The sequence below is a fragment of the Delphinus delphis genome, chromosome 4 (assembly GCF_949987515.2).
Source record: "Delphinus delphis chromosome 4, mDelDel1.2, whole genome shotgun sequence".
NCBI classification, from domain to species: Eukaryota; Metazoa; Chordata; class Mammalia; order Artiodactyla; family Delphinidae; genus Delphinus; species Delphinus delphis.
The window spans coordinates 18,369,438-18,383,078 of record NC_082686.1 but is presented as its reverse complement, the minus strand read 5'-3'; the positions used below and the strand labels follow the sequence as shown (position 1 = coordinate 18,383,078).

Below are 13,641 nucleotides of genomic sequence, written 5' to 3'. Positions count from 1 at the left end.
CTATAGCTTTGTAGTTTAGTCTGAAGTCAGGGAGCCTGATTCCTCCAGCTCCATTTTTCTTTCTCAAAATTGTTTTGGCTATTCAGGGTCTTTTGTGTTTCCATACAAATTGTGAAATTTTTTGTTCTAGTTCTGTGAAAAATGCCACTGGTAGTTTGATAGGGATTGCATGAAACTGTAGACTGCTTTGGGTAGTAGAGTCATTTTCACAATGTTGATTCTTCCAATCCAAGAACATGGTATATCTCTCCATCTATTCATATCATCTTTAATTTCTTTCACCAGTGTCTTATAATTTTCTGCATACAGGTCTTTTATCTCCTTAGGTAGGTTTATTCCTAGATATTTTATTCTTTTTGTTGCAATGGTAAATGGGAGTGTTTTCTTAATTGCACTTTCAGATTTTTCATCATTAGTGTATAGGAATGCAAGAGATTTCTGTGCATTACTTGTACATCCTGCTACTTTACCAGATTCATTGATCAGCTCTAGTAGTTTCCTGGTAGGATCTTTAGGATTCTCTATGTATAGTATCATGTCTTCTGCAAACATTGAGAGCTTTATTTCCTCTTTTCCAATTTGTTTTCCTTTTATTTCTTCTTCTTCTCTGATTGCTGTGGCTAAAACTTCCAAAACTATGTTGAATAAGAGTAGTGAGGGTGGGCAACCTTGTCTTGTTCCTGATCTTACTGGAAATGGTTTCAGTTTTCACCAGGACGATGTTGGCTGTGGGTTTGTCATATATGGCCTTTATTATGTTGAGGAACGTTCCCTCTATGCCTACTTTCTGGAGGGTTTTTATCATAAATGGGCATTGAATTTTCTCAAAAGCTTTCTGTGCCTCTATTGAGATGATCATATGGTTTTTATTCTTCAATTTGTTAACGTGGTGTATCACATTGATTGATTTGCATATCTTGAAGAATCCTTGCATTCCTGGGATAAACCCCACTTGATCATGGTGTCTGATCCTTTTTATGTGTTGTTGGATTCTGTTTGCTAGTATTTTGTTGAGGATTTTTGCATCTATGTTCATCAGTGATATTGGCCAGTAGTTTTCTTTCATTGTGACCTCTTTGTCTGCTTTTGGTATCAGGGTGATGGTGACCTCAGAGAATGAGTTTGGGAGTGTTCCTCCCTCTGCTCTATTTTGGAAGAGTTTGAGAAGGATGGGTGTTAGCTCTTCTCTAAATGTTTGATAGAATTCTCCTCTAAAGCCATCTGGTCCTGGGCTTTTGTTTGTTGGAAGATTTTTAATCACAGTTTCAATTTCACTGCTTGTGATTGGTCTGTTCATATTTTCTATTTCTTCCTGGTTCAGTCTTGGAAGGTTGTGCTTTTCTAGGAATTTTTCCATTTCTTCCAGATTGTCCATTTTATTGGCATACAGTTGCTTGTAGTAATCTCTCATGACCCTTTGTATTTCTGCAGTGTGAGTTGTTACTTCTCCTTTTTCATTTCTAATTCTATTGATTTGAGTGTTCTCCCTTTTTTTCTTGATGAGTCTGGCTAATGGTTTATTAATTTTATTTATCTTCTCAAAGAAACAGCTTTTAGTTTTATTGATCTTTGTTATCGTTTCCTTCATTTCTTTTTCATTTATTTGTGATCTGATCTTTATGATTTCTTTCCTTCTGCTAACTTTGGGATTTTTTTTGTTCTTCTTTCTCTAATTGCTTTAGATGTAAGGTTAAGTTGTTTATTTGAGATGTTTCTTGCTTCTTATGGTAGGATTGTATTGCTATAAACTTCCCTCTTAGAACTTCTTTTGCTGCATCCCAAAGGTTTTGGGCCATCGTGTTTTCATTGTCATTGGTTTTTAGGTATTTTCTTATTTCCTCTTTGATTTCCCCTGTGATCTCTTAGTTATTAAGTAGTGTATTGTTTAGTCTCCACGTGTTTGTATTTTTTACAGATTTTTTCATGTAATTGATATCTAGTCTCATAGCGTTGTGGTCGGAAAACATACCAGATACGATTTCAATTTTCTTAAATTTACCAAGGCTTGATTTGTGACCCAAGATATGATCTATCCTGGAGAGTGTTCCATGAACACTTGAGAAGAAAGTATATTCTGTTGTTTTTGGATGGAATGTCCTATAAATATCAATTAAGTCCATCTTGTTTAATGCATCATTTAAAGCTTGTGTTCCCATATTTATTTTCAATTTGGATGATCTGTCCATTGGTAAAAGTGGGGTGTTAAAAGTCCCCTACTATGATTGTGTGACTGTCGATTTCCCGTTTTATGGCTGTTAGTATTTACTGTATGTATTGAGGTGCTCCTATGTTGGGTGCATAAATATTTACAATTGTTATATCTTCTTGGATTGATCCCTTGATCGTTATGTCATGTCCTTCTTTGTCTCTCGTAATAGTCTTTTTTTAACGTCTATTTTGTCTAATATGAGAATTGCTACTCCAGCTTTCTTTTGATTTCCATTTGTATGGAATATCTTTTTCCATCCCCTCACTTTCAGTCTGTATGTGTCTCTAGGTCTGAAGTGGGTCTCTTGTAGACAGCATATATACGGGTCTTGTTTTTGTATCCATTCAGCCAGTCTATGTCTTTTGGTAGGAGCATTTAAGGTAATTTAAGGTAATTATCGATATGTATGTTCCTATGACCATTTTCTTAATTGTTTTGGGTTTGTTATTATAGGTGTTTTCCTTCTCTTGTGTTTCCTGCCTAGAGAAGTTCCTTTAGCATTTGTTGTAAAGCTGGTTTAGTGGTACTGAATTCTCTTAGCTTTTGCTTGTCGGTAAAGGTTTTATTTTCTCTGTGAAATCTGAATGAGATCCTTGCTGGGTAGTGTAATCTTGGTTGTAGGTTTTTCCCTTCCATCACTTTCAATATGTCCTGCCAGTCCTTTCTGGCTTGCAGAGTTTGTGCTGAAAGATCAGCTGTTAACTTCATGGGAATCCCCTTGTATGTTATTTGTTGTTTGTCCCTTGATGCTTTTAATATTTTTTCTTTGTGTTTATTTTTTGATAGTTTGATTAATATGTGTCTTGGCATGTTTCTCCTTGGATTTATCCTATATGGTACTCTCTGTGCTTCCTGGACTTGACTATTTCCTTTCCCATATTAGGGAAGTTTTCAACTATAATATCTTCAAATATTTTCTCAGTCCCTTTCTTTTTCTCTTTTTCTTCTGGAACCCCTATAATTTGAATGTTGGTGTGTTTAATGTTGTCCCAGAGTTCTCTGAGACTATCCTCAACTCTTTTCATTATTTTTTCTTTATTCTGCTCTGTGGTAGTTATTTCCATCATTTTATCTTTGAAGTCACTTATCCATTTTTCTGTATCAGTTATTCTGCTATTGCTTCCTTATAGAGAATTTTAAATTTCATTTATTGTGTTGTTCATCATTATTTGTTTACTCTTTAGTTCTTCTAGGTCCTTGTTAAACGTTTCTTGTATTTTCTCCATTCTATTTCCAGGATTTTGGGTCATCTTTACCGTCATTACTCTGAATTATTTTTCTGGTAGACTGCCTGTTTCCTCTGCATTTGTTTGGTCTGGTGGGTTTTTACCTTGCTCCTTCATCTGCTGTGTGTTTCTCTGTCTTCTCATTTTGCTTAACTTACTATGTTTGGGGTCTTCTTTTTACAGGCTGCAGGTTCGTTGTTCCCGATGTTTTTGGTGTCTGCCCCCTGTGGGTAAGGTTGGTTCAGTGGGTAGTGTAGGCTTCCTGGTGGACGGGACTGGTGCTTGTGTTCTGGTGGCTGAGGCTGCATCTTATCTTTCTGGTGGGCAGAACTGCATGCTGTGGTGTGTTTTGGGGTGCCTGTGACCTTATTATAATTTTAGGCAGCCTCTTTGCTAATGGGTGGGGTTGTGTTCCTGTCTTGCTAGTTGTGTGCCATAAGGTGTCCAGCACTATAGCTTGCTGGTCGTTGAGTGGAGCTGGGTCTTAGCTTTGAGATGGAGATCGGTGGGAGAGCTTTCGCTGTTTGCTATTATGTGGAGCTGGGACGTCTCTGGTGGACTAATGCCCCAATCTCAGCTGTCCCACCTCAGAGGCACAGGCCTCACACCCAGCCAGAGCACCAATACCCTGTCAGCCACACAGCTCAGAAGAAAAGGGGGAAAAAAGAAAGAAGGAATAAAAGAAAATAATATAAAATAAAGTTATTAAAATAAAAAATAGGGGCTTCTCTGGTGGCGCAGTGGTTGAGAGTCCTCCTGCCGATGCAGGGGACATGGGTTCATGCCCCGGTCCAGGAAGATCCCACATGCCACAGAGTGGCTAGGCCCGTGAGCCATGGCCGCTGAGTGTGTGCGTCTGGAGCCTATGCTCTGCAACAGGAGAGGCCACAACAGTGAGAGGCCCATGTACTGCAAAAAAAAAAAAAAAAGAATTATTAAAAATAAAAAGCTTAAAAAGTAATGAAAAAAAGAACAAAGAGAGCAACCAAAACAAGCGCTAAAAACTATAGTAAAAAACAAACAAACAAAAATACAGACTGACAGAGCCCTAGGGTAAATTGTAAAAGTAAAGCTATACAGACAAAATCACACAAAGAAGCATACACATACACACTCACAAAACGAGAAAAAGGAAAAAAGTATATATATATAGAAAAAAAAAGGAAGAGAGCAACCAAATCAATAAACAAATCTACCAATGATAATAAACTCTAAGTAGTAAATTAAAATAAAAGTAAAAACAGAAAAAAATTAGATGCAGAAAGCAAACCCCAAGTCTACAGCTGCTCCCAAAGTCCACCTCCTCAATTTGGGATGATTCGTTGTCTATTCAGGTATTCCACAGATGCAGGGTACATCAGGTTGACTGTGGAGATTTAATCCGCTGCTCCTGAGGCTGCTGGGAGAAATTTCCCCTTCTCTTCTTTGTTCTCACAGCTCACAGGGGCTCAGCTTTGGATTTGGCCCCGCCTCTGCATGTAGTTCGCCTGAGGGTGTCTGTTTCCCACCCAGACAGGAGGGTTAAAGGAGCAGCTGATTAGGGGGCTCTGGGTCACTCAGGCCAGGGGGAGGGAGGGGTACGGATGTGGGGCGAGCCTGTGGTGGTAGATGGCCGGCGTGATATTGCAGCAGCCTGAGGTGCGCCGTGTGTTCTCCTGGGGAAGTTGTCCCTGGATCACGGGACCCTGGCAGTGGTGGGCTGCATAGGTTCCTGGGAGGGGAGGTGTGGATAGTGACCTGTGCTTGCACACAGGCTTCTTGGTGGTGGAAGCAGCAGCCTTAGCCTTTCATGTTGGTCTCTGGTGTCTGCGCTGATAGCTGCGGCTCGCGCCCGTCTCTGGAGCTCGTTTAGGCAGTGCTCTGAATATCCTCTCCTTGCGCACCCCAAAACAATGGACTCTTGCCTCTTAGGCAGTTCCAGACTTTTTCCTGGGCTCCCTCCCGGCTAGCTGTGGCTCACTCGCCCCCTTCAGGCTGTGTTCATGCAGCCAACCCCAGTCCTCTCCCTTGTATCTGACTTCCGAATGCCCAGCCTCAGCTCCCAGCCCCCACCCGTCCCATTGGGTGAGCAGACAAGCCTTGCGGGCTGGTGAGTGCTGGTCGGTACTGCTTCTCTGTGCAGGAATCTCTCCGCTTTGCCCTCTGCACCCTCCTGTTGCTGCACCCTCCTCCATGGCTCCGATGCTTCGCCCCTGCCACCCCCGTCTCCGCCAGTGAAGGGGCTTCCTAGTGTGTGGAAACGTTTCCTCCCTCCCCGAGGTGCAGGTCCCGTCCCTATTCTTTTGTCTCTGTTTTTTTCTTTTCTCTTTTGCCCTACCCAGGTTCGTGTGCTTTTTTGCCTTTTGGGAAGTCTGAGGTCTTCTGCCAGCGTTCAGTAGGTGTTCTGTAGGAGGTGTTCCACATGTAGATGTATTTCTGATGTATTTGTTGGGAGGAAGGTGATCATGCCTCACTCCTCCGCCATCTTGAAGCTAAAGTCTCTATCTTAATTATCTTCATATCCTTCGTATTTAGCTTTGTCTTACAGAGTGGTGCCCAATGAATGTTTGCTGAGTAAAGGAGGAAAAGATGGCGGGCACTCCCATACTGGGTGTCTTTGTGAAAATAGTGGCTGAAAGGAAATCCCACTCTTGCCACTACGTTTCATATATGGTGTCTTTTGACTATTTCAAATCAGCTTGAGTCAGGGAGTAGAGAAATGCAGAATGCAGATATTGGGTTTGCTTAATTAGAGGAGATAGTGACTATAGAAGGCACTTTGTGACATATGATGCTATTCAAATATTACTAGCATCATTTTCATTATTATGGAGTAAAAATAAGGAGGAACAAAAGAGAACCAACAAAGAGCAGTCCATGGGGAGAAGATTAAATCCTTTGTTAGTCACTATTACCTGGAGAAAGTTAAAAGAGACAGCAAAGGTGCTTATGCAGCTAGAGCCAGTGACCAGATCGGGGTCATTGAGGACTATTTTCTGTTCTCATCCTGACTTATTTTGTAATATTTGGTATATCACTTAATCTTTCTGCAGTGCCAGTTTTCCCAGTCCATTAAGTGACTATTATAGTATATTCTCCCTGCCGATGTGCAAGGATGTTTGGGTTACTCATTCAATAATTGTTGTAAAGCACTTTGAGTCCCTTAGAGAAAGCCAGGATCACAAGATTTATCTGGTATTATTAATTGGAAAGTCTTTTGGCATTAGTCGAGTCTCTGATTCCTTTGTAGTTCAACTGCTTTTCTGTGGCTTTCCCAATTCCAGTCAATTTCCCTTTATACAATTGCAAGTGTGCAATGATGTCCTGTCCTGTATCCCAAATGATGGTGCTATAATCAAATTAACCTGTTGGGTAGATGTAAAAAAAAATTAGAAAAGTTTGAGGATTTTTAGCCTGCCTTAAGGTGACTAAGGAAAACACTTAAGGTGGTTTGAGTGAAGAAAGATTATCCATGAGTGGCCAAAATCAATCAGTTACATAACTGAAGTGTTAAGTCCATGGCAAATGACATATGACATATAACACATGATGTTTTGGGCCTGCTAAGGCAAAAGAACAACTGGTTCCAGGATGAAAGAAACTTCTTAGTTTATATTGTTTGACACATAAACTTTTGAGTCTGTTTGGATGTTGGTGATCCAGTTTTACAGAATTTTCCACCAAAGGATACAAACATTACGGATAATATCAGTGTCTCTTTATGGAGTAACTAAGAGATTGTACCAGGGCCTCTTCCATATGCTTTTGGGAGAATGAGAAAATGCGTGATTCTTTGAAATTTTCAGTCTTATTTTATTCTTTCAGGTTGAGGAGTGATATAGGCTTTTGTTTCATTATGGCTTTTTGGAATTTTTTTTTTTATTTAAAAAAATCCAGAGCATATAAATATTTATCTCGTGGCTTAAGCTTTCATGACTCTAAAGAGAAGTTTAAAATTGGATTGTACCTTTAGCCCTGCTCTCTCTCCCCTGAGAGATGGCCTTATACCTTGGAGCAGTAGGTTTGCATATCGAAATGCCAGCTTGACCTAGCTGCCTGAAAGTCCTTAATGTCAGACTTGCAGCAGAATTCATTAATTTCTCTTCACAAGTTGGTAATTTCCTGTTATTCTCCTAAATGTTGCTAATTTCAGGTACATGAGGGGATTTGCCATGAGGGGATTCTAGATCCCCAGTATTTTTAGCATCACCTGGCATGTGTATTATCATCATATACTGTCCTTGCTTTTCCAGAACCCATAGAAATGGTAGCCACGTGAAGTAGGCAGGTGTCATACCAACTCAGTTTACAGTTATCGAAGCAACCATTGAGTCAACAGAGAAACTGCGGGCACAAGATAAACATTTACATTTTCAATTATATGATGCTAAATTTTCTTCAAGATGTTGGAGAGAGAATTAAAATGGAACAGAGGACAGAGTGTGGCAGGAGCACAGGCCCACTGGGTCCCTCTCTATTTGTGGTGGCTCCCTTATTTATTTCCTATCTTATTTTTATCTTTCTTATGTCATTGTTTTATTAATCTCATTTATACCCGGTGATTAAAAACTAGGCAAAGAAATTGTTCCCAATTAGAGGCCCTGGAGAACCATCTATAATCAATAGATAAAACTTGCTTAAGGCCAAGACACTAGTGGTATTAAGTTGTTGCTCTTGATTTGACTTTTAAAAAGTACTTTAAAAATAAATGAGATAGGACGTGGTATATGTGCTTGTTGTAAAATAATTCAAACAGGAAATTTTTGAAGTAATTGTCCTTCAGTGTCATACCTGCTCTCCCCCTAGCCATGCAGTATCACTGCCTTTGAGGCTCCAGCCCCCTTTCCCTGGGCTAAGTCTGTTAGAAGCTTTTCAGAAAGCTTTGCATACACACACATGCGTGCATACTCTGTGCATATGTATCAATCATATCTTTATATATATTACATTATATGTAATTATATTACATATATTTTTTGTAATTTATAATTACATTATATGTAATTATATTACATATAATATAATTATATTACATTATATGTAATTATATTACATTATATGTATCATATATATCATATATATGTCATATATTCTATGTAAGATATATCTTTTTAATTTTGACAAAAAATGGATCTCATTCCATGTACCATTCTGTGGTTTCTCTCTTGCGCTTAATTATACATTGTGGGCATATTTCCATTTCAGTATGATCAATCTACCACATTCATCCTAATGGCTGCAAAGTATTCCCTTGAGATGTACCCTAATTTATTTAAACAATTCCCAACTGAATAACATTTAAGTTGTTTCCAGTTTTTAACTATTGTCAATATGCTGCAATAAACATATTCATACATATAATCTTTGCATTTTGGGGGGAGCATATGTGCAGGATAAATATCTAGAAATGGAATTTCTGGGCCAAGAATATATGCATATGAATTTTGAGAAATATTGCTAAATTGGAAAGGGCTGCATGAGTTTATTTTTTCACTAATACTGAGGGAAAATATTTTATTATCTGAGTCTTTACCAACTGGTAAACTGAGCCAAACCACAGAGGGCTGGTCTGGCTTTGAAGACTGGCAAGGAAGAATGGGACTCTGATTAATGTTGCCTTTATTTCGGTTTACCACTGAAATGGCAAGCAAGCAGGGCAAAAGGTATTCACTAGACCAGAGCCTCTGAAAGTGTGGTCCCTGGACGGGGAGCATCAATACCTCCTAGGAACTTGTTATAAATGCAAGTTCTCAGGTGCCACCCTAGACCTCCTGAATCATACATTCCCACACCAGGACCCAGCAATCTGAGTTTTAACAAGCCCCCCCATGCGATTCTGATGCTCACCAAAGTTTGAGAATGACTGCAGTAGAGCTTGCCCAAAGCTTTCTTTATGCCTCTTGGAGGTGAAGCTGGGAACCTCTGGTTCAGATTGAAGGTGTCCAGGACTGCATATTCTCTTCATCGCATACCATTTGGGTGAGTCAGGGGCCACGGTGCCACTCAATGGAGTAATTACTCCCATAAATGGCAATTCCTGCTGCCCTTAGCCATAAAGTTCTATGTCCTATTTCTTACTGCAATAGGAGGCATGCAGTGGACATGGCCAAATATTAACAAAATTTTGGCTTCTCATCTATGTGAAAAATGGCACCTCATCCCTATTTAATATTAATTTCTTTAATTGTAAGTGAAGTGAAATAAGCATCATCTCATTTTATAGGCCATTTGCACTTTTTTCCCCCTTTACTATTACCTCTTTATGTTCTTTGCCGTATTTTCTATTGGTTGGTTGTCTCTTCCTTATTCCTTGTGAGAACAATTTTAAGTTTAAAGAAATTAGCTCTTTGACATTTGTGTTGCCAATTATTTTTAACCCAGTTTGTCATTTATCATTTGAATTTAGTTACAGTAAATTTTTGCATCACAGATAGTTAAATTTTTCGTGAAGTCAAATTTAATAGTTTTTATCTTTCTGAATTTTGAATTTTATGTAAGCTTAGATAGGTCTTCCCAACCCTAGGATAATTTAAAAAATACTCATATTTTCCTGTAAACTATATGGTTTTATTTTTAGCACATAAGTCTTTGATGTGAACAGATTTATTATTACTTAAGGATTGAAGTATACACGTAAACATATTTTCCTAAAGCTTAAAAGTTATCCCAATTTCATTTATTAAATAATTTGTCTTCTCTCCAATGATTTGAAGTAGCTTATTAATCATATTCAAAATCAGAAAGTATATTTGGGATTATTTCTAGAGCCTGTTCTATTGAGATTGAAATTAATTTATAGTTCAATTTAGGGAAAAGAAAGACTTTTAATTTTAATACAAAGTTTTGTTAACCAAGAACAGAGTACACTTTTATAGTTACTCATTTTTTCTTTTTTCCTCAGGAGTGATTTAAAACTTTCTTTATATAGGTGTTGCATATTTTTTTAAATATATTTGTGAATTCCTAAATGTGATGTTTCCCCCATTATAGATTTTACTAATTATTTGCATGTAGGAAAGCACAATCAATATCTTTGTGTATTAATTTCATAGCCAGCCATCTTATTGAATTCTCATATGTTAGTGTTTGAAGGATTCCTATGGGCTCTTCAAGGTGGCAATAATCACCTACAAATAATATAAAGTATCCTATCTATGAGATTAGACTTTTATTATAAAGTGTGTTTTAAAGGAGAATATGACCTTTCTAATTTCCTGCTTTTAAAAATATCACCTTTTATTATTCTAAAAACTAAAAATCATAATCAAGTAAGTTTAGAAAGCATGAAGCCAAACGTAGTTAAACAGACTTTTTATTGCAAGATTTCTCTGAGCTTTTAGAGTTCCGCAGCAGAGACTGGCTAATTGCTGTCCACTTCTCTTTTCTATACCTAGACACATAGGATTGCCACATTTTCCTGATGCTTTATTATTAAGGTTGGGGCCATGTGACTGGTTCCATCCAACAGAACATGGTCAGAGTGATATGTACCATTTCCATGTCTGACCATCAGATGTCCCACCTCATTTTCCTTACTTGCTTCACTCCTTGGGGAGCTGAAGGCAAAGTGTCCATTAGGGACCCCCAAGGAAGCTGTGGATGTTGGCACCAAAACAGGGAAGGAACCACATCTTAAATCACTACATGGAAGGCCACTTAGCAAGCATATAATCATATTATATCTAAGTGAAACATTGCTTGTATTAAGCCACTGAGATGTTAAGGATGCTTGTTACAGCAAATCTGTGATAGCCTTACAATTGCCTTTATTCTGCCAAGAAATTAATACTTCATAAATTACTTTCATCTTTTACTTTCCTGTTCAAACATTTTTGTGGGCTTTATGTTAACCTTCTGAAAGATTTGAACATCTTTATTCAGCTTTAAAAGCCCTCCTCCATCTGGGTGTAACCTGGTATCCTTCTCCGCAGGATGAAACCTCTGCTCCAGCAGATCCACTGTAAAGCAAAAGGTCATGTCCATGCTCCTTTCCGTGACTAAATCCCTCTACATCATACTCATCCATCAAGGTTCAGCTTGAAGACCTAATCCAAAGGTATGGTTTAGAGCGTTCTAGTTCCTAGTGCTCTCCCTCAACTTTAAATTGTTTCCTTCCTTTCATTTTTTATATTCACGTTTTAGTTTTTTAAATGATAATTCCCAGCGTTTGTTTGTTTGTTTTGGCTGCACTGGGTCTTGGTTGCAGCACGAGGGATCTTGGCTGCGGCGTGGCGGATCTTTCTTTTAGTTGCGGCATGCGGATGAACTTCTTGGTTGTGACGTGCGAACACTTAGTTGTGGCATGTGTGCAGGATCTGGTTCCCCCGCAGCGATGGAGCCCGGGCCCCCTGCATTGAGAGCACGGAGTTTTGCCCACTGGACCACCAGGGAAGTCCCTATATCCACATTTCAAAAATGTGGGTATAGGGACTCAGTCAGCCAATCAAAAAAAAAAGCGTATTAAGCATCTATTAGGTATCAGGTACCATACTAGGTCCAACAGATATAGTAGGAAACAAGGATCTGATCCCTGCTCCCCATGAAGCTAACATTCTAGAAATAAACTACGATTTCCCAGAGGGGACAATGCCTTACTGACATTTAACATCTAGTATGTAACATAATTCATTGACAGTACTCAGAACATTAAAGTGTCATTGCAGTTATTGTCTTGGTATGCTAATGACTTTCCCTTAATTATATATTATCTTGCATTTAAAAAAATCACCTTTAATGAAGTAAATATACATACAACAAAATTTGCCAATTTTAAGTTTGCAATTCTGAGTTTTGACAAATGTATACAGTTGTATTTTGTGTAGTTACACAAAAATAAAGTTTACGACAGTTGCGCAGTAACAACCACAATCATGATCTGGAGCATATCTTTCACTCCTGAAAGTTCCCTCCTGGTCCTTTCTAGTCAATGGCCTCTCCCTCTGCCTGCCTGCTGGCAACCACTAAATGGCTTATTGTCATTGTAATTTTGCCCTTCCTAGAATTTTGTGTGAATGGAGTCACACAACATGCAGTTTTTTTGTGTGTCTGGATATTTTCACTTTGTATTCCATTGCATGGATATACAGCAATTTATTTATACTCAATAGTTGATGGACATTTGGGTTGTTTGCAAATTTTTGGTTATTGAACACCGTGACTATGAACATTCAAATACATATTTTTGTTTGGGCATATGTTATTTCTCCTGGGTAAATACTTAGGAGTGAGATTGCTGAGTTGTATGGTAAGAGTATATTTCACTTAATAAGAAACCACTAAACTGTTTTTTTCGTGTGGATGTACCATTCTGTATTTCCATCAGCAATGTATGAGTGATCCAGGAGGTCTACATTCTCACCAGCATTTGATATTTTAAGTTAAGTCGGGGTTTTTTGTTTTTAATTCTAGTGAGTGTTTTGTGGTATATCAGTGTGGTTTTAACTTGCATTTTCCTAATGACTAATAATGTTGAGCATCTTTGTATATGTTCACTTACCATTTATCTATCTTATTTGATGAAGTGTCTTTTCAAAAAAATTCCCCAATTTTAAATTTAGATTGTTTGTCTTATTGAGTTGTAAGAGTTATTTATATATTCTTGAAGCAAATCCTTTATCAGCTATATGCTTTGTAAATATTTTATCCTGGTCTACAGTTTGTCTTTTTATTTTCTTAACAGTGTCTTTATAAGACACTGGCTCAGTGGTTGAGAGTCCGCCTGCCGGTGCAGGGGACACGGGTTCGTGTCCCGGTCCGGGAAGATCCCACATGCCGTGGAGCGGCTGGGCCTGTGAGCCATGGCCGCTGAGCCTGCGCGTCCGGAGCCTGTGCTCCGCAACGGGAGAGGCCACAACAGTGAGAGGCCAGCGTACCGCAAAAAAAAAAAAAAAGGTCAAACATAAAAAGTATAGATAGTAAGTGACAGTTAGTCCCAATCCTTCACCCCATCCCTATCTAAAAAGTAACTACTGTTTAATGGTTTTCTATGTCTACTTCTTGACTTTTTCCTGTGCATGCTTATACTTAAGAATTTTCTGCTTTACTAGTGTATCTTGGTGACCTTTTCATGCCAGTACCTATTTTTCTACTACCAAATGACTTATTGCATGCTGTGGTTGTAATATTGTTTATTTAACCATCTACTGTTCTTGGCCACGTATTTACCCTAAAATGCTGCAATGAACAGTCTTCTACATGGATACTGCAAGTGCGCTTATCACATATAAT

The 13,641-nt window shown here is 38.5% G+C and overlaps 1 long non-coding RNA gene across 1 annotated transcript in view; it reads left to right on the top strand.

The window, feature by feature from the left end:
• LOC132424605 (uncharacterized) overlaps window positions 1-13,641 on the top strand; it is a 226,987-nt gene that overhangs the window by 57,468 nt on the left and 155,878 nt on the right. Inside the window, exon 3 of the long non-coding RNA XR_009519225.1 lies at window positions 11,346-11,470. This is a non-coding gene — a long non-coding RNA (uncharacterized lncRNA). The remainder of the gene's footprint in view (window positions 1-11,345; window positions 11,471-13,641) is intronic.